General features: G+C 46.0%; 1 pseudogene; it reads right to left on the reverse strand.

Moving 5' to 3' along the window:
* LOC106560942 (hydrocephalus-inducing protein-like) overlaps positions 1–22,685 on the reverse strand; it is a 45,664-nt pseudogene that overhangs the window by 1,778 nt on the left and 21,201 nt on the right.

Genomic DNA, 22,685 nt, shown 5'->3' on the forward strand with positions numbered 1-22,685 from the left:
CATCCCTGCATCGTAGATTAAGCCCATTACAAAGGTGTGTTTGAGGAAGGAGAAATCCAGGCCAGCTGAAATCAGAATGGAGCAGCGGAACGCAGGCCCATTCTTAATCTGAAAAGGTGTGTGTGTGTGTGTGAGTGTGAGTGTGAGTGTGAGTGTGAGTGTGAGTGTGAGTGTGAGTGTGTGAGTGAGTGAGTGAGTGAGTGAGTGAGTGAGTGAGTGAGTGAGTGAGTGAGTGAGTGAGTGAGTGAGTGAGTGAGTGAGTGAGTGAGTGAGTGAGAAAATCATGAATCAGAACAAGTGGTAGACATAGAGGGAGAAAGAGGGAGATTCATTTCTGCTAAGAGATCCCTTGATGTTGAGGCCCACGTCTTTGAGCACACACTACTGCAGGGGGAAGAATGTCATTATAAAACTTCAGACAAAGCAAAGGAGTGAAAAGGTAGCTGTGAATTAGCATTATGAGGAGTTGAGTGTATAATTAGCCTTCCTGTCTGAGTCTTAAGCTTTGAAGCCGACATTTCTCACCCGTTTGAGTCCACCTGATGAAGAGAGTTGCCTGGAGACAGCTCAGCAACGCCTCCCTCGGTGCTCTCACACTGCATACAGGCGTTCATGCTATAGCCCTCTGTCTTGACATTCATAGTGAGGGGCTGGACCTTCCCCTTCACCTGAACTAGCAGGTTAAAGATCGCCACTCCATCTTGTGTTGGGGTGAAGGACACTACCACAGGAAACCTGCAGGACACCAAGAGAGAGAGGATGCTTTGTGTGAAAGGTATCACTGACAATGCATTAACTGTAACAACAGATGGACTGCTACACCATTCGGTTACATTACATTTAGATGATTTGTTGATGTACCACTGATAAGCTGAGAGTTGAGTCACACACCTGTCTTTAGGTGACACTACCCCTTCCATAGGCTGCAGCTGCAGGCTGTCCAGAAAGGCTTCTGAGTGGCAAGACATTTCTTCAACGATACACTGGAAGGGCTGATTCTCCCTATTCACCAGATACACTGTTTGGTGAGCCTGGTCTGATAGAGCAGTGTGTACTTTGAAGTGGATGGTCACCGCTTCAAGGTGAACTTGGCATAATCACACACAGCACTGATGCGTAGTTCCATAACTCTGAATGAGTTCTCTACCATAGCCCTGTGTCTGTCTCAATCCCCTGGGGACAGACAGGGCACACTCAATTTACTTCACAAGTTACTGGATTTAAAATACAATGGCCTCTCATCCCTTGCCTGACGACTCAAACGGGATTCTTCCACCGCTGTCTGTTCGCAACATATTTCATTCTGAGACAGCCACCCTTGAAGTAATTTGTGGTAACGTCAAAATAAGGGGTGTTGTACAAAACAGTCATCAGCAATTGGATCATCTCTAACCAATCAGAGTATTAAAGCTAATGACACATTTTCAAAATGCTGCCTTACCCTGGCTCTGACCCAACCCATGGGTTTCTGGGACCAATCAGAATGGATAGAATGTGTTTGCATTCCAGAAATCGTTGGGGAGGGACTCAGATCCACACTGATTGTGAAGAAACTGATGTCCGTGGGCGTGGTGTAGCATTTGGACAGAGCAAGGAGTCTGGGTAGTCAGGAAATATTCTCCCTGCATGGGTCATGATGATAAACAATAAATACAGTCACAAAAAGGTAGCCTTATAGCTATGTGTGACTTTACTTTCTTCTTTGCAGGCTGTTGACTACCCGCCTGTTTCCCAAAGTTAACCCACATGATGGTCCTGAGGCGGTCCTCTCGGTTCTGGCACCTGGTCCACAAGCTGCTGGAACACCACCCTGCACAGCTTACACTTGATAGGCTGGGCAGTCAGCACTACGGGCGGCTCTGAGCAGAAGGTCACGGTCACCTCCTTGGCACAGTCTACATGGAGGTGGTCGGGGCTGTCTGTTCCTCACATCAGACACCTAACACACACACGGCAACACACAGACAGAAAGGCACAAAACAACAATATGAGGTAAACAGGAATAATACAACAGTCGATACCAAACATCAAATCAATCATCATCCAGTAATGTACCTCAAGGCATATGGCTCCCTTTAGGTTGATGGTGTCACGACTTCCGCCGAAGTCGGCTCCTCTCCTTGTTCGGGCGGCGTTCGGCGGTCGACGTCACCGGCTTTCTAGCCATCGCCGCTCCATTTTTCATTGTTCCATTTGTTTTGTCTTTAGAGATTTATCCGGGGTCTTGGCCAGGTGGCGGCTCCCATTACCACACTGCTGAAGGGGGGTCCTGTACGTCTGCAGTGGTCGGTTGAGGCGGACAGGGCTTTCGGGCACCTAAGAGCTCTGTTTACCTCGGCTCCAGTGCTGGCCCATCCGGATCCCTCTTTGGCGTTCATAGTGGAGGTGGACGCGTCCGAGGCTGGGATAGGAGCCGTGCTCTCTCAGTGCTCGGGCACGCCACTGAAGCTCCGCCCCTGTGCTTTCTTCTCGAAGAAGCTCAGCCCAGTGGAGCGGAACTATGATGTGGGGGACCGGGAGCTGTTGGCTGTGGTTAAGGCTTTGAAGGCGTGGAGACATTGGCTTGAGGGGGCTAAACACCCTTTTCTCATCTGGACTGACCACCGCAATCTGGAGTACATCCGGGCAGCGAGGAGACTGAATCCTTGTCAGGCAAGGTGGGCCATGTTCTTTACCCGTTTTGTGTTTACCCTGTCCTACAGACCAGGTTCCCAGAATATGAAGGCAGACGCACTGTCCCGGCTGAATTACACAGAGGAGCGGCCCATGGATCAGACTCCCATACTCCCGGCCTCCTGCCTGGTAGCGCCGGTCGTGTGGGAGATGGACGCGGACATTGAGCAGGCATTGCGTACAGAGCCCGCTCCCCTCCAGTGTCCCATCGGGCGTCTGTATGTTCCGTCTGCTGTCCGTGACCAGTTGATCTATCGGGCCCACATGTCACCCTCATCTGGTCATCTGGGAATCGGTCGGACGGTCTGACTGGGAAGTACTTGTGGCCCACCTTGGCTAAGGACGTGAGGCTTTATGTTTCCTCCTGCTCGGTGTGCGCCCAGTGCAAGGGTCCTAGGCACCTGCCCAGAGGTAAGTTACAACCCTTACCCGTTCCACAACAACCCTGGTTGCACCTGTCGATAGATTTCCTGACCACTGCGATCCTGGTCATTGTTGATAATCATTGTTGATAATATTTCTACGTCCTGTCATCTCCTCCTTTTGCCCGGTCTCCCTACGGCCCTACAGACTGCGGAGGCCTTGTTTACACACGTCTTCCGGCACTACGGTGCCTGAGGATATAGTGTCGGATTGGAGTCCCCAGTTCACGTCGAGGGTCTGGAAGGCGTTCATGGAACGTCTGGGGGCCTTGGTCAGCCTTACCTCAGGTTTTCACTCCGAGAGTAACGGGCAGGTGGAGAGAGTAAACCAGGATGTGGGTAGGTTTCTGAGGTCCTATTGCCAGGACTGGCCGGGGGATTGGGCAGCGTTCGTGTCCTGGGCAGAGATGGCCCAGAACTCGCTCCGCCACTCCTCCACTAACCTCACCCCCTTCCAGTGTGTATTGGGGTATCAGCCGGTTCTGGCTCCTTGGCATCAGAGTCAGACCGAGGCTCCTGCGGTGGACGACTGGTTCCGGCGCGCGGAGGAAACATGGGACGCCGCCCATGTCCACCTTCAGCGCACCGTGCTGCGCCAGAAAGTGGGCGCAGACCGTCACCGCAGTGAGGCCCTGGTGTTCGCACCGTGGGACCGGGTCTGGCTCTCGACCCGAAACCTGCCCCTCTGCCTGCCCTGCCGGAAGCTGGGCCCGCGGTTTGTGGGGCCATTCAAAGTCCTGAGGAGAGTGAACGAGGTGTGTTATAGGTTACAACTTCCCCCCGATTACCGCATTAACCCCTCATTCCATGTGTCTCTCCTCAGGCCGGTGGTGGTTGGTCCACTCCAGGAATCTGAGGTGCGGGAGATTCCTCCGCCCCCTCTGGACATCGAGGGGGCCCCGGCGTACTCCGTTCATTCCATCCTGGATTCGAGGCGTCGGGCGGGGGGCCTTCAGTACCTCGTGGAGTGGGAGGGGTACGGCCCGGAGCAGAGGTGCTGGGTTCCAGTGGCAGATGTGTTGGACCCTGAACTGCTGTGGGAGTTCCACCGTCGCCGGCCAGATCGCCCTGCGCCTCACCCTCTGGGCCGTCCCCGAGGCCGGTGTCGGCACGCCGCTGGAGCCGCGCGTCAAGGGGGGTTACTGTCACGACTTCCGCCGAAGTCAGCTCCTCTCCTTGTTCGGGCAGCGTTCGGCGGTCGACGTCACCGGCTTTCTAGCCATCGCCGCTCCATTTTTCATTGTTCCATTTGTTTTGTCCTGTTCCCTGCACACCTGGTTTACATTCCCAATCACACTGCATGTATTTATTCCTCTGTTCCCCCCCCCATGTCTTTGTGTGAAATTGTTTCGTGTTAAGTGTTTGAGGTTACGCGCCAGGCTGCTGTTTATGATCCGTGTTATTGCACGTAGTATGTTTATTTGAATTCATTAGCTTTTGTGACTGTGTTTTGCGCTCTACACTTTTGGTATTGTGGCTGGAGGTTTTGACGCAGTTGCATTCATCTGCTGTTTTCTCCTGCCTCAATAAAGTGTGCGCCTGTTCACAACTCTCTGCTCTCCTGCACCTGACTTCGCTACCAGTACACACCCAACACCTTGACAGATGGGCCATTGTCTCACGTCAGATGGCGTCACTCCTACGCAACGCTCGTTCCTCAACCGATCAAAGCAGACGGCAATCGCGCTATCTGGTTTGAGACAAGGGTCCATGCTATCCGGGATCCTTGGGGCGTCTCTACCCCTTTGAAGTTGAAATTTAAAATGGTTAAGGTAAGAATTAACGTTAGGTTAGGGTTAGGTAAGGGTTATGGTTTAGGTTATGGTTTGAGTAAGGGTAGGGTTTAAGTTTAGGGTTAGGGGTTTAGGGTAGGGACACAGCAAGGATCCCGCAGTATCATGCCCTGGTCCTGGGACACACTGAACTCATCCCCCAGCACCTCTAGCTTCCAGGCTGCAGACAGCAGCGTGTTGTTACGCAGGTACAGACTCCTCGTGTTCTTCCTGAGGTTCACAACCAGCATAGGGAGAATGGAGTAGAGTAGCGAAAGGAAAATCAACAGAAAACTACCATGACAAAAACAAATCTCCTACTTTGTTACTGAAGCATGTTAAAAAGCTATACAGTAGTTCTGGGTAATGTTAATTACAGCATTAATTAATTTCAGACCTGTGCAGCAGATTCTTTTCAAAATGCTTCTGCTCGCTTTCAAGCTCGGGACGGACCCCGCGACAGGAGAAGCAGAAATGCTGGCTCTGGGTTCTCTTTGATACACCACACTGTCTCTATCAGCCAGGGCACAACCGTGGATTATTGGAACACTGTGCTTATCGCACAAAGTTTCAAAACGAGAACAAAAGTAAATGAATGTGAAACTGTTCACTGATAATAGTAGTGAACAGTGATAACTTCTAGGTAAGTTTGTATCACACAGTCAGGGTTCTGACAAATCTGACATCTCAGACTACATTCTACGATGTTATGAGTAGTTCTGATTGGCTTCTTGTCTCTCGATGGGTTTAAGGGTCATGTTGGGAGGGTCCAGTTGGTAGGTGGCAGCCTTGGTGTCATGCTGGAAGAAGAAGTGAATCTCAGCATCAAGTGGAGAGTTGTTGTGTATCACCAGCCTTTCCATGTTCTCTGGATACTTTCTCTCTTTATACCTATGGCACAGACAGGTAACACACAGGCATGCATCACACATGCTGTCCTCTATGGAGTTACAGTGAATAAACTCACAGAGTAGGGTAGTGGAAGTTAATCCCCTTACCTATCTGTGGTCTTCCCACAGAGCAGCGGGCCAAACTCATAGAGGCCAGAGCGGATGATGTAGCTCTTCTGCAACGCTTCATCAAAGGACCCTCTTCCTGTGGGCAAATACCATCCTGGGATAGACCAAACGACACACACTCAACACCTCATTTACAGCGATAATAAAACATTTCAACCTATAAAAAAGTATGAGATCTGACAAAATTCAGCTACTTACAGTGGGGAAAAAAAGTATTTAGTCAGCCACCAATTGTGCAAGTTCTCCCACTTAAAAAGATGAGAGAGGCCTGTAATTTTCATCATAGGTACACGTCAACAATGACAGACAAAATGAGGAAAAAAAATCCAGAAAATCACATTGTAGGATTTTTAATGAATTTATTTGCAAATTATGGTGGAAAATAAGTATTTGGTCAATAACAAAAGTTTCTCAATACTTTGTTATATACCCTTTGTTGGCAATGACACAGGTCAAACGTTTTCTGTAAGTCTTCACAAGGTTTTCACACACTGTTGCTGGTATATTGGCCCATTCCTCCATGCAGATTTCCTCTAGAGCCGTGATGTTTTGGGGCTGTCGCTGGGCAACACGGACTTTCAACTCCCTCCAAAGATTTTCTATGGGGTTGAGATCTGGAGACTGGCTAGGCCACTCCAGGACCTTGAAATGCTTCTTACGAAGCCACTCCTTCTTTGCCCGGGCGGTGTGTTTGGGATCATTGTCATGCTGAAAGACCCAGCCACGTTTCATCTTCAATGCCCTTGCTGATGGAAGGAGGTTTTCACTCAAAATCTCACAATACATGGCCCCATTCATTCTTTCCTTTACACGGATCAGTCGTCCTGGTCCTTTTGCAGAAAAACAGCCCCAAAGCATGATGTTTCCACCCCCATGCTTCACAGTAGGTATGGTGTTCTTTGGATGCAACTCAGCATTCTTTGTCCTCCAAACACGACGAGTTGAGATTTTACCAAAAAGTTATATTTTGGTTTCATCTGACCATATGACATTCTCCCAATCCTCTTCTGGATCATCCAAATGCTCTCTAGCAAACTTCAGACGGGCCTGGACATGTACTGGCTTAAGCAGGGGGACACGTCTGGCACTGCAGGATTTGAGTCCCTGGTGGCATAGTGTGTTACTGATGGTAGGCTTTGTTACTTTGGTCCCAGCTCTCTGCAGGTCATTCACTAGGTCCCCCCGTGTGCTTCTGGGATTTTTGCTCACCGTTCTTGTGATCATTTTGACCCCACGGGGTGAGATCTTGCGTGGAGCCCCAGATCGAGGGAGATTATCAGTGGTCTTGTATGTCTTCCATTTCCTAATAATTGCTCCCACAGTTGATTTCTTCAAACCAAGCTGCTTACCTATTGCAGATTCAGTCTTCCCAGCCTGGTGCAGGTCTACAATTTTGTTTCTGGTGTCCTTTGACAGCTCTTTGGTCTTGGCCATAGTGGAGTTTGGAGTGTGACTGTTTGAGGTTGTGGACAGGTGTCTTTTATACTGATAACAAGTTCAAACAGGTGCCATTAATACAGGTAACAAGTGGAGGACAGAGGAGCCTCTTAAAGAAGAAGTTACAGGTCTGTGAGAGCCAGAAATCTTGCTTGTTTGTAGGTGACCAAATACTTATTTTCCACCATAATTTGCAAATAAATTCATAAAAAATCCTACAATGTGATTTTCTGGATTTTTTTTCCTCATTTTGTCTGTCATAGTTGACGTGTACCTATGACGAAAATTACAGGCCTCTCTCATCTTTTTAAGTGGGAGAACTTGCACAATTGGTGGCTGACTAAATACTTTTTTCCCCCACTGTATTGGTTATATTTCACAAGGTATAAAAAAACACAAATGTCTTTTAGAAACAAACAATACTCACTGTGTGTATCTGCTGATGGACAGATTCCCCCACAGTACATTTTGGAACATATCTTGGTACCCAACAACTCAAAGTTCAGTGTTTTGTCAAACTTGCCAGGGACTTGGGAGTGGAACCAGATCTTCAGGATCGCCTCTCCATAGGGCGGGACATTCCAGTGGAATGTGGTGAGCCTATAGAAAACAACACAAACCTTTAAGTCACATTCATGCACATCAGTGTTTATTCTTGTGTATTCTTATGTAGTTTGCCCTCCTGTTGGGACTCCTGTTGGCACTGCTCAGTGTCAAATAAGCGAGTCACAGCGTTTAGAGGAGGGGAGCGAGTGTCATTGGTCCTGGACCCCTTTTTGGCTAGGGTGCATCTCTTGTCTTTCTGACTCTCTCTGCCCATGTCTGCCTTCTTCCCCCGTCCTTCAGTAGAGGTCACCACCTCTTCCTGTAAGACCCATTCAGTTAGATCTGGCTATAATTAATAGCTTCATTAATTCATTTATCATCCCATTTAAATGGACAAACGTAAAATGCATACAGAAACAGTTGTTAACGAGGTTAACAAGTGTTCCAGGGAATGAGCATAAGTCTAGACATAATGTTAATACAGTATCATCAATTATGTTTTTCAGAGTAAGCAAGAAGTTCAATATAAACAAGTGAATATGGTGGCAATAGTGGTTTGATGTGTGAAGTTATGCTATTTTTCATGGAGGACCTTTATACCTTGACCGAGCCTTAAGCTTCCTCTGGGGCTGAGGGCACCATGAAGGGGAAGCAACTAATGATCTGCTGTGCACAGGCCTCCTCTTAGGGTAGGGTATGACAGAGAAGATAGTGGAGGGGATAGGAGGGCTTTTGAGTCCAAGCCCTAAACCGTCAAACACATGGGGAACAGAGAAGAGAGGATACATCAATTAAAGATCATCATTATTATTATAATAAATTCATGGGCAAAAATAAATAGAAAGGTCAATACGTATTTACCTCTTCAAGAGGTGGCAGTCTGTTGCTCTTCAGGGTCTCTGTTCCACTAGGATAGTCCCTCCCAATAACAGAGAGGTTTATATGGCACAGTCTCCTTTGGACTAGTTTGTCCTCACCCTCTGCCTCTCTCTGTGCCCTCTCCTTGGCTTTGAAGGCGTAGTAGTTGTTTGCTGCTGGGGTAGCGGCAGTACAGCGTCTCCATCCCGTCCATCACAACACCCCGGTGACAGTCACTCAGCTGCCAGGGGACAACACATACAACACATGCATCATTTACACGCTCAAGGATCACACAGGAGATTTATTGGACTATAAATTATTGTTGTTGCATTGTTGAGAAGGAACCTGCAAGTAAGCATTTTGTTGGACAGTGTATACCATGTGTATCCTGTACATACTGTATGTCTAATAAAACTTCAAACATCCCAGACCAAGTACTGGGAGGCCCATATAGGCTCTGTGGGTCTCTGTACTGTATGTCACCTGTGGTCTCTCTGAGAGGATGCTCACCAACAGTTGGTCTGGTAGCAGTCAGTTCATCAGGCCCAGCTCTACGACCTGGCTCACACTCACATTGATGCTCAGCTGCCGTTGGATAGGAACACCACCCTGCACAGAAAGCAAGCACTAACAAGAGACATTACAAACTCCTAGCTTTAATATAGTAATACACACTACTGTGATGAGCTGCGGGTACCATTGAAGGCGCAGTGATCCGTTAAATCCTCATCCGACCCACAACACTGTCCTTGTTACTGGTAGAGATGGATGGGGGTCGTTGACTTGACTGCCCTCAGCAGTGTGTGTGGCTATAGTCTCCACACTCAGAGTACCAGCACCCTGACCAGCAGAGACAACTACAAACACAGTATATAGTTCATCCAAAGTTAGTTTAATGTTAGGCTTTGAGACACCCTGTAAATACCTATCCATCAAGCTGAGATTCACCGGCCTCCTCCACCCTCTTCTGAGCATGCTCAATGGCAGCATTGGGACACAGCTTGTGGGCCTGCAGGTTAGCAGAGGTCATCCCTGAGGACAGTGCACACAGATAAATGCTTTTCTCACTGCTACTTCCTGAGAGGGGAGCCCCATGCACAATGACTGCGATGTCCGACGGTTTCGTGCAGCCTGGCCCTCAGGTGATAGGTCAATGCCCATGTGGTGGGCGATAGCTCTGGACACTGGGTTGACCTCCATGTCCCCCACACTGGCAGTCCTGCTGTCCACTGTGTCTTTGATCAGGTCTAGGGACAGAATGCAACATGATACCTGCTGTTTTTGCTCTCTATGACTATTATAGTGTCACGGATCCCTCTGAACTGTGTGATTGCGCACACCTGGTCCCCATTCCCACTGATTGTATTTGTATAAATGTTTCACCATTGGGCTGGCGATTATTGTTACTATGTCCATTGGTCGTGTGAGTACCTGTGCTGTGTGTTTTGGGCTTTCGTGCCATTGTGGATCGCGCTGATGATTACGGGTCTCGTCCCGTGTGTTAATCATTGAGCTCTTGTATTATTTATTCGAGGTACTCCTCGCTCTTTTGTTTGGGTTTCAACCCTGTGTGATGTACACGTGTTTGTTTGGTCTTCGTCCCCGTGCCTTTACATGGCACGCTGTAATTTGAGTGAAATAAAATAAAAAATTACGCATTCCTGCGCCTGTCTCCCGAATCACTCATACCAGTGTGACATATAGTGTCTGTGGTATTCTGTGACAAAGTTGCATACTGTGAGCAGTGTGAATGATGTTCAGCTGGTCTATCTGTTTCTGCAATGGTAAGTCATTTGTACTGTTCGGAGTGTTGTAGTGTTATGTATTTGGTCTTGTTCAGTACCTCCACATGACGTCTCATCTTTGAAGGGAGCTGCCTTTTTCTTTTCCTCCATGAGTCGTTCTGGAAGGGGTGGGGTGGCCTGCTCCTCCTTCTGCTCTCCCTTCTCCCCTGCTTCAGACGCCTCTTTAGAGGAGCCAGCCTTGGACTCTGGGGAACCAGACAATGCTTTGAGTCAGTGAGAACTTCCACTACAGATTATCCCAGGTCAACTCAATGCTTCCACTGCAGATCAAACTAGGCCTTTTATACCGAAAGTCCCAGAACTCACCCCAATGGATTATACATGACCTCTAAATCAGTAAGCTATCAGTAAATATTAATGTACTGCTCCGCAGACGCTTTCATTTTGTAGATATGTCTTCTCCATCCTGATAAGAGATGTTCAGACAGTCTGACAGCAGAATAAAAATACAAGTGTGATTCCACTGCGGAGCAGACCTACCGTCCTCCTCCTCACAGTTGTGGTCATTATAATAGTCGATTAGCTCAGGAGTTAGTGACTCTCCTGGGGCGCGTGGGGGCAATAGCAGGAAATGCTGGCCATCATAGTCCTTCATCATACGCAGAATCTTAAGAGAGAGGGAGAGATTTAATCCAAAGCTCTTAAACAGTCTTTCTTAGTACTTGAAAGGTAATACAACCGAAACAGAACATAGGAGATCATTCAACATAAAATTGATGTTTTCTTTGATAAGAACCATGTCTGCCAAGGTCCACCATTAGAGGCAGTCAAAAGATTTCACCTTCTCTCCTCCTGGTATTTCTTGGCAAACTCCCGGGATTAGAACTCGATGGGAAAGAGGCAGGGGTTCCATATGACCACGTCAGCATCCTCTCCAGCACTGAATGGGAGGGTGGGTCCCAGTTCCAGCACAGAGGAGGGTAACTCCAGCTGGGGCTCCTCTTCTTGCCCCTGGGCCAGCAGCAGCATCTTCTGGGTGCTTTGGGTCACCGACACCACCAGCCTCTGGTTGTATACCCTCTATGGAAACAACACAGCCATTCACGTCCAGGGAAGCAGCCAGACACCATCTGAACTGCAGCTCAGCCAACACTCTCTCTTTCTCCTAGTATTCCCTTAGTTGTCTCTGTCTCTTCCTGACTCTTCAACATTACTTTCACCAACCAGACACACACTGTAGAGGCTACACCAATCTTTTAGCTAGGTTCAGCTAATCTCCACAAAAAGCCATCAAGACTCTAAAGCACCAGGCAGCAGAACTGTCATAGGTGTGTGTGTATCTGATGGAGGAGGTCCTTAATGCGGCCGAGAGAGATAAGGCCCTCTGTGAGTCTGTCCTCTTATCTGTGTCTCCCAGGGCACATTTCTGTTCCCAGCTGGCTGTGACCAGTTCATCCTGACTCCATCATTCATGAGAAAGATGAGCTCTGGAAATACTGAGAAAATGCCGACATGCAATGTTAACAGAACAGACGAGAGAGAGAGAGAGACAAGTTCAAACTTTTTCTGTCATTTATGAGAGAGCCGTGTTCCCTGCAGTCATGACTGCTTAAATATATTAAACTGTAATGGGCCTTTTGGACTTACTTACCCACTCAGCTGGGCTGAATTCGACCTGGATGTTGACCCTGTCTCCAGGATACAGCCTGTTGAAGGAAGCATCTCAAACACAACTGGAGGAGGATGCTGCTCCAATCTGGCCTTCCATCTCAGGTGGAGGGGGACATGCTTGTCAATCTAAACACAGGCTATAGGCACATATTCCTTGAATTAATAACAATTATTAACAGTAAAGAAAGGGATAATCAACGAGGGGAAATGCGTTCTCTGGAAAATAATGAACGACGTGGATGGTGTGTTCCACAATGCAAGTCCCGAGTTGATTGTCCCTTTTATACCATGGCTATAATTTAACACAGAATTTTGTTCATTTGCAGGTAGAAATGTGTTCAACATCCACTGAAGTAGCTAGGAAGTTTACTAGCTAGCGACAGTAGTTGCCTTGGTAACCAAACAGACTTGCTAGTTTAGCTAACCAAACCATCAGTCCTAGCTTGCTACTATGAAAATCGAAATCAATAATGCCAATAATGTTTTCGATTCGACTTTTGCTTTCAAAAGCAGCTCAAACATAGAACATGTAAGAACCATAGCCATTGAATTCTACCGTGCAAATATATTGTGCATTATAGGGAAATAATGCACGCTCTAGCATGCCCTTCAAGCCAATCAGAAACGAGTATTCAACAATGCCATGGTATAATACATTTAAACAATAACAGAGAGATACAATATCTATACCATAGCCTAATTAATATCTATGTGAATAATTTCATTACTGAAGAGGACTTGGTGAATATTTGTATCGTGATATTGGTTTACTCTGTGATACAATGCAGTCCTATTGGTAAAGATAAAGCCCAAATATAAATGAGATGAGCTTCACCTCTCAGTAGACGTAGTGTGGACCCTGGGGTCTATAATTATTCTCTGAAGACACACAAGACGAAAAATGGGCAAAAGCCCTGCAGCTAATACCCTTAATATCCAGTTTTTAAATATTTAATCCATAATAAAACACAAGATAATGAACAAAAATGCACCTAATTAGCTATTTGCTTTAATGGTAAAAGCACATCATTTAGGTTAAACACACTGACAAGTCATCTGTTTAAAGGGTGTGTTCTTTTGTACTGTACAGTTTTGTTGCCTGCTCTTTGTGAAAATATCCCTCAGCTTCAACAAACCCCTTATAAACCATGAGGCAGTATAGAATACCAGTGCTTATGCTGGGTAGTGTACCTTCTTCTTGGGCTGTTGCTCTTCTGCGATGCTCCACTCACAGGGCACAGGCTCGTGGTTGAACAGCTGGACAGCGGTCACCTGAAACAGTCCACACTGGATGCTGTCAAACTGCAGCATATCTGTGGAGGTTGAGAGGGCGGATATGGTGACTACTGCACACAGATGGATCTGGACTGCAGGGCCCCCAACTATCTGGGAATCACATCACACAGTACAACGGCACCATGGCACATTCAGCCTGTTTGACCTTCAAAAACTAAGGGTCGAAATATTTCCCACATATGTTGGAAAACAACAAAACAGCACATACACAGAGGATACTCCAGAGTGCGTAGCGATCTAAGGCACCGCATCTCAATGCAAGAGGCATTACTGCAGTCCCTGGGTCGAATCCAGGCTGCATCACATCCGGCCATGGTTGGGAGTCCCATAGGGCGGCGCACAATTGGCCCAGTGTCGCCCGGGTTTGGCCATCATTGGAAATAAGAATTTGTTCTTAACTGACTTGCCTAGTTAAATAAAGGTTAAATAATTGTTTTAAATAAAAAATCCATGTACTGAAGTAGAGAACTACTGTTAGCTACTCGTGCAACAGCTTTCCTGCTGTACCTGTATAGGCATGACAGTGCTGATCTCCCCCAGATCCAGATTGGCTCAAACTTCACGTCAGAAGTCTCACTCTAACAATAGGGCAGGTTCTTCACCCTGAGGACAAGAGACAGCTCTGGATCAAAACCATCCACATATAGCATCTATCCACATATAGCATTATCTATCTACATTCATTCCAAATGCTGCCCAGGAACCCCCCTGTGCCTGTAAGTGATCGGCGGTCAGCCCAGAAGGAAACAGACATGGGCCCAGTGTTTGACACTTTGACTAACTATGTGAGTAGAAACACTACCTTGGATCACATAGCTACAATCCAGTGTGTACTCCATCAAGAGGAACGTAAACATGAAACTTAATGAGATCCCATTTTCAGTAATGAGCTGAATATATGCATAGCCATGGTGTGATTACGTACTTGCATGTGAGCCTACCTGCTAAGCTTCTTGCGCCACAAATTGGCTTTGTGGCATCTTATGGCGACAATGCTAATGGTGAAATCTATGTACATGAATCACGGGAAAATAGATTAGTGATAGAGTTGACTATACTGACTGTAGGGATGTAGTCCTCGTCAGACAGGAGGTCCTCTCCAGTTGTAGGCCGACTGGTACCTTTATCTCTCCTGTCCTCCTCTAGGGCCTCCATGGACTCCTTCACCGCTGCAGGATATCTCTCATCATCTACACAAGGCAAGAATAGAGAGTTATATACTGTAACAAAACTGTTTCACAGTATGGAGATAGAACTCCACAATGAACAAAGGCACATACAGAGCACTGGGTCCAGACACATCCTGGGGAAAATGCCCTCTCCTCTGAGAGTGATGCACTCTGGTTCACACAAAGCCACCTGCAGCTGGAAAGTCTTGTGGAAAACCTAAGGGATCCCAGGGAGATAGTACAACGACAGCTTCCGCTCAGCCTTCGCCTCGATGTAGCCCTTTGAGTAATGAGAGACAGGTAAATGGTTACAGACAAAACACCCTAAATAGCTACAGTAAAACCACTAGATGTGTGTATGTAGTTATGCTAAATACTAAACATGGGGTGCTGGTAGAGAGGATTGGTACAGAAAGCACTGTATATCCTCTATACTGTGGGCTGTCTCACCGTTCTAGGGATGATCAGGGGATGTCCAGGCCGAGTGTCCTCACACTCATCCTCACACTCATCCCGATAATTGATCTAGAAACCTAAATAAGCCTATGCTTCCACTGGTAAACAAATTGGATAGCTGACATGCCGTTCAATTACGGCAAACATACAGCCACTGAGATAGTCAATAAAGAAAGCATTTGTATCAAACCCGAAACGAGTTTCTTGCATTAGTTAGCTGCCCACCTTCCCTGTGTTCCTCACGATGATTCTTACCTCGGCCAGATGGTCAAACAACTGCAGGAGAAAGAAGAGAAGAGGAGGAAAAATAGATCCCAAAATTGATGCTGAACCGGCAAGGAGGAGATATTCTGCTGATTCACTCATTTACAAATCAAAAATCAAAAAGTCCCTGTTTGAATATCAATGATAATTGCCTGGATGCATTCATTGCACACCCAAACAGGGACGAATGAAAAACACAAGCAAAGAAAGCTTTCACAGATACCTTTATTCTTCACAAGTAAACCGGACACAACTAACACAGTTTCAGGATGATCATGGTATAGCTAAATACCTGAAGGCCAAAGTCGATCTCTGTTCTGTCCAGGCTGTAGGTGACCAGTGAGAGCTCTCCTTCGAGTTTAATCTCATACGTGGGGCCCTCCTTGACCTTACACGGAGCCAGAACCAGACCACCGATATCTGCCTAACCGTAAAAGGAGAAGGATACCAGCTGGCTTTCACCTGGCTGCAGCAGCCGATACAGTAGATAGGTAGGATATCAAAGACGAGAGACGGAGAGACAGATAAGGAGGTATACTGTAGGTCAGAACAATGATAGAACGATAGATAAAGACACAAGGACATATGGATAGAGCAATCATGAGAGAGGGTAGGGGACGCACAAAGGAATAGTCGATAAAAAGAGAGGAACTGAGATTCAATACTGTAATTCAATTCAACAATGTTCTCGGTTAAGGTGTTCCTAAGGTCTGAGCAATAGAGACAGAGAGGAAATCTCATCAGGACGCCACCTGATAGTGAGTACTGTACTGTACCTCCTTCACTCCAGCACTGGGGTGCTCTTTAGTTAAACGGCTTGCTGTGCCTGAGTTCTGATCAGCACTGGCTGGCAGCTGTGCTGCTGGGGACTTGTTGTGCTCCTGTCTGCTGGGGGTGTAGCTGTTTCACACCTGCCTCTGACTACCCATTTGTGATGAGAGTGGGGGTGACTGGAGCTGCCAGGGGATCTTTGGGAGACCCCCTCTCCTCCTTAGTCTCATTCTCTGGGTCTCTGTTCCTCAATTTCCCTAAAACAAAAAGTATAAACGGCATAATCTTTATGTCTACAGTATTGAGCTGTAAAAAAGGAAACTCACTGGATACTTCATCTTGGATCTCGTAAGCCAACCAAGTAACAGACACGTAAAATGAGCAATAAAACAAATCAGTGAATTAATTTATTCTATCACATTAAGTCCTCTCAGCATCTTCATGATTCTCCCCCAACAGCACTTCTCTCTCTCTCCCTCTCTCTCCCTCTCTCTCTCCCCCTCTCTCTCTCCCCCCCTCCCTCTCCCCCTCCTATCCTCAGTTGCTTCACGGTTGGTGCATCCATGATGTTAATTAATTACAGCATGCTTCATAATTAAGAGACATTATAAAATAACTACTCCAATGGACTGGACACCTATTTTGCAAGAAAGGAAACAGGACAGATGTTGCTAGACAATAAACGAGAGACAGACATGCAAAATGACAGAAATGTACTGACATGGCGAGATAGAGAACCACACAACTGCAGAGATACAAAATATAAGGAGACATGGTGATGTAAGAGACCATGCAGGTAGAGCCTGCAGACCATAGTAACAGTAGGTGTTCTGGAGAATAACAGCAGGGGGCAGTATTGTATGGGGAATTCTATGGCGTAGTCCTGTGACGTTCAGGCCACCTGCAGAGATTCTTAAATACAGATAATTAATATAATCCAGAGGACCACTGTCAGGCAGAACCACCATCTTCTCTCACTAGAATATAGAGGATTGTAAGCTTTCTATCTGTTTTCATTTGTTTTCATTTGTATATGTGTGTGTGTGTGTGTGTGTGTGTGTGTGTGCGTGTGCGTGTGTGTGTGTGTGTGTGTGTGTGTGTGTGTGTGTGTGTGTGTGTGTGTGTGTGTGTGTGTGTGTGTGTGTGTGTGTGTGTGTGTGTGTGCGTGTGTGTGCCTGTGTGTGTCCATCACACTAATCCCCAGACACCTCAAGAGGTCTCCGGAAAACAAATTACATTTCAATAACACCAGACTGTCAGCAGAGAGAGGAAAGTAGAGATTCATATATTGTTAATGTAGTCCACGAAGCCCAATGCCTTTTCACCGAGTGTCTGAAGTGGAGACCCTCCTGGGAGAAGCTTGCTATGGCTATTCTCTGCTATAACCACGGTAGACATAGCTTGGTTGCTGTCTATGTTCAGTTACTGTATTATGTTCCACTCATTGCCACAATCCATGTCTCAATTGTCTCAAGGCATAAAAATCCTTCTTTAACCTGTCTCCTTCCTTTCATCTACACTGATTGAAGTCAGTCAATCAATAAGGGATCATAGCTTTCACTTAAATTCACCTGGTCAGTCTATCATGGAAAGAGAAGGTGTTCATAATGTTTTGTACCCTCAGTGTATATACACCCAATGTACACCGTAAACGAGTTTAGCTAAGCAGATGAAAATGGTGCAATAATAGCAGAATCACACCTGGTTTAATTACTGATAGGCATTTAATTAGCAGGGTGGCCGGCGCATTGTGAGAACCATGCAAATATTGATAGGAAGGGTCATCCACTTCTAAGAGGATGGGTCTGGAGAAGTGAAAGCAGGAGGTTGAGTGATTAATCTTCACTGGCCTGCACTTTAGTCGCACAGAGAGACAGCACTATTGATTTATCTGAGGCAGCTTTAGAACAATTAAAAACTATAAAAACTAAATCCTACCCCACCAGAAATTGGGACTGTATTGGCAGCTGAGATTTACAACAGCCAGCATAGGCCTTTGAATGCTTAGTGCTGCATTTGTTTTATTTTCTACTTCACTTTACCACGATTTCTATCATGTGCCCTCTGTTCCCCATTGTCCTGGTCGGTTATTGTTCCCTTGTCTGTTGGTCTTGGGGGTACCTGTGCTTTGTTGTTTCGGCTTTCGTGTTACGTGTATTGTGCACTGTTTCGGGTCTCGTCCCGTGTAGTGTTATTACGGGGCTTGTCCCGTGTAATTAATAGAGGTTTAAACCTTGCTCTTTTGTTTGGGTTACATCCCTGTGTATTTTATATACGTGTTTGTTTTGGGCTTTGTCCCCGTGCCTTTTAATGACATGGAAACACTTATCTCCCACACTAGCTTTACGCACCAGCTTTCAGAGCAGCTCACAGATCACTGCACCTGTACATAGCCCATCTATAATTTAACCCAAACAACTACCTCTTCCCCTACTGTATTTATTTATTTATTTTGCTCCTTTGCACCCCATTATTTCTATTTCTACTTTGCACTTTCTTCCACTACAAATCTACCATTCCAGTGTTTTACTTGCTATATTGTATTTACTTTGCCACCATGGCCTTTTTTGCCTTTACCTCCCTTATCTCACCTCATTTGCTCACATTGTATATAGACTTATTTTTCTACTGTATTATTGACTGTATGTTTGTTTTACTCCATGTGTAACTCTGTGTTGTTGTATGTGTTGAACTGCTTTGCTTTATCTTGGCCAGGTCGCAATTGTAAATGAGAACTTGTTCTCAACTTGCCTACCTGGTTAAATAAAGTTGAAAAAAAAGAACATGTTGTATTTTTGGATGGAGTAAATAACCCCCCCCCCCTATTACGTATTCCTGCGCCTCCGATCATTAATCAACGTGACAGGAGTCTATAGATCTTGGTTCAAGATGAACTGATATCTACTGAAGGCCATGGTATATTGTAGAGCTGCTTGGGGTTCATATTTCCTCAAAATAGATAGCTTGAAATGGTAGCCAAATAGTTCTAGTGTAGCAGATTGGATCCTTTCTTGACTGGTGTGAGGAGATTAAGGGAGCGTGGTGGTAAGTAGTCACAGCCAAAGACAGGCTTTTGGACTGGTTTACTTTGTGTTCTCAAGCTGGATCCAAGGAATGGCTGCCAAGGTTGAACTAACTATGGATGAAAAAAGCAATATATGTGCAGGGGCGGACTTTGTGCTTTGGAGGCCCAGGTAGAGGCCAGTCTGAGACCGTCCCCCCATTCCAAATTTTTTATGGGATTTATAGTAAAGACATGTCATGATCTTTTCATCTGATTGTCAAACAAATCACTTCAAAAAGTAGGTTGCCTTTGCACGTTCATCCAAAATAACTCTAGCATCCAAAACGGTGCGCTGTGCAACTTTCAACTTTCCGTCAATTTGCAAGTGGGTGAAACAATATCACCAGAGAAAGCATCATAGCGAGCTAAACAGCGCCCCTCTGTCTTACTACAGTTTATGTAGCCCATGCCACAATCTTTCTGGCCAGTCAGCATCAGATACATGGGGTACATATACATGTCCTCTGCCTCGATGATAATGGCAATATTATCAGCAGCACCTGTCTTTTTATAGAAATATGTATTGTATTCGAGTCTAAGGGCCCGGGGCTGGGTTTCTACTAAGCTAACATATGGAATTGTTTTAAGATGGTCATACCAAGGATAATTTAGCTATTTCATTATTTATTTTAGGAACCCTGTAGGTAGAATATCATTTTTTTCCCTAAACATTGAATTTGGCCTTACTGCTATTAGCCCATAGAAATGTGCTGCATTTCTGGGGGCGGCCCGTCAAAGTCCAGGACCCAGTTGCACAGGGCGGGGTTGAGACCGAGGGTCTCAAGCTAAATTACGAGTTTCGAGGGTACTATGGTGTTAAATGCTGAGCTGTAATTGATGAACAGCATTCTTACATAGGTATTCCTCTTGTCCAGATGGGTTAGGGCTGTGTGCAATAGGATTGCATTTGCGTCGTCTGTGGACCTATTGGGGTGGTAAGCAAATTGGAGTGGGTCTAGGGTGTCGGGTAGGGTGGAGGTGATTTGGTCCTTGACTAGTCTCTCAAAGCACTTCATGATGACGGAAGTGAGTGCTACGGGGCGATAGTCATTTAGCTCAGTTACCTTAGCTTTCTTGGGAACAGGAACAATGGTGGCCCTCTTGAAGCATGTGGGAACAGCAGACTGGGATAGGGATGTCCGTAAACACACCAGCCAGCTGGTCTGCGCATGCTCTGAGGACGTGGCTTGAGATACCGTCTGGGCCGGCAGCCTTGCGATGGTTAACACATTTAAATGTTTTACTCACGTTGGCTGCGGTGAAGGAGAGCCCGCAGGTTTTGGTAGCGAGCCGTGTCAGTGGCACTGTATTGTCCTCAAAGTGAGCAAAGAAGTTGTTTAGTTTGTCTGGGAGCAAGACGTTGGTGTCCGCAACGGGGCTGGTTTTCTTTTTGTAATCCGTGATTGACTGTAGACCCTGCCACATATGTCTCGTGTCTAAGAGCCGTTGAATTGCGACTCTACTTTGTCTCTATACAGACGCTTAGCTTGTTTGATTGCTACACTGTTTATATTCGGTCATGTTTCCAGTCGCCTTGCCATGATTAAAAGCAGTGGTTTGCACTTTCAGTTTTGCACAAATGCTGCCATCAATCGACGGTTTCTGGATGGGGAAGGTTTTAATAGTCACGGTGGTACAACATCACCGATGTACTTGCTAATAAACTCGCTCACCGAATCAGGGTATACATCAATGTTGTTGTCTGAGGCTATCCGGAACATATCCCAGTCCACGTGATCGAAGCAATCTTGAAGCGTGGAGTCAGATTGGTCGGACCAGCGTTGAACAGTCCTGAGCACGGGCGTTTCTTTTTTTAGTTTCTGTCTATAGGCTGGGAGCAACAAAATGGAGTCGTGGTCAGATTTACTGTAAGGAGGGCGAGGGAGGGCTTTGTATGCGTCGCGGAAGTTAGAGTAGCAATGATCCAGAATTTTACCAGCCCGGGTCGCGCATTCGATATGCTGATAAAATTTACGGAGCCTTGTTTTCAGATTAGTCTTGTTAATAACTTCTCTGGGCTACGTGGCACCCGCGGTACACACTATCAGTGAAATATCAGGGCGGCAAATTCAAAACAACAAAATCTCATTATTCAAATTTCTCAAACATACAACTATTTTACACCATTTTAAAGATACACTTCTCCTTAATCCAACCACATTGTCCGATTTCAAAAAGGCTTTACGGCGAAAGCATAAAGTTAGATTATGTTAGGACAGAGCCTAAACAAGAAAAACTACACAGCTATTTTCCAAGCAGGAGAGGGGTCACAAAAACCAGAAATACAGCTAAAATTAAGCACTAACCTTTGACGATCTTCATCAGATGACACTCCTAGGACTCAATGTTACACAATACATGTATGTTTTGTTCGATAAAGTTCATATTTATACCCAAAACCCCATTTTACATTGGCGCGTGATGTTCAGAAAACATTTTGCCTCCAAACCTCCGGTGAATGAGCACAACAATTTACAAAAATACTTATCATAAACGTTGATAAAATATTAAACTGTTATTCAAAGAATTATAGATAAACATCTCCTTAATGCAACCGCTGTGACAGATTTCAAAAAAGCTTCACGGGGAAAGCACACTTTGCAATTATCTGAGTACTGCGCTCAGAAAACAACAGCAGGCAATACAGATACCGGCCATTTTGGAGTCATCTAAAATCATAAATAGCATTATAAATATTCATTTACCTTTGATGATCTTCATCACAATGCACTCTCAGGAATCCCAGGTCCACAATAAATGTTGTTTTATTCGATAAAGTCCATAATTTATGTCCAAATACCTCCTTGTTGTTAGCGCGTTCAGTAAGCTACTCCAAATGTAGGAAGCGCGATGAAAATGTCACAATGAAAAGTAAAAAAAGTGATATTTAAGTTTGTAGAAACATGTCCCCTACAACTCATCCAGAACGCCACAGCCCGTCTGGTGTTCAACCTTCCCAAGTTTTCTCACTTCACCCCGCTCCTCCACACACTCCACTGGCTTCCAGTTGAAGCTCGCATCTGCTACAAGACCATGGTGCTTGCCTACGGAGCTGTGAGGTGAACGGCACCTCCGTACCTTCAGGCTCTGATCAGTCCCTACACCCAAAGAAGGGCAGTGCGTTCATCCACCTCTGGCCTGCTCGCCTCCCTACCTCTGCGGAAGCACAGTTCCCGCTCAGCCCAGTCAAAACTGTTCGCTGCTCTGGCACCCCAATGGTGGAACAAGCTCCCTCACGACACCAGGACAGCGGAGTCAATCACCACCTTCCGGAGACACCTGAAACCCCACCTTTTCAAGGAATACCTGGGATAGGATTAAGTAATCCTTCTAGGTTCTAAAGACTGTTGACATCTAGTGGAAGCCTTAGGAAGTGCAAAATGAACCCTAAGTCACTGTGTGTTAGATAGGCAATGACTTGAAAAGACTACAAGCATCAGATTTCCAACTTCCTGGTTGGATTTTTCTCAGGTTTTTGCCTGCCATATGAGTTCTGCTATACTCACAGACATCATTCAA

Source organism: Salmo salar, chromosome 10 (assembly GCF_965601325.2).
Source record: "Salmo salar chromosome 10, fSalSal1, whole genome shotgun sequence".
Taxonomy (NCBI): Eukaryota; Metazoa; Chordata; class Actinopteri; order Salmoniformes; family Salmonidae; genus Salmo; species Salmo salar.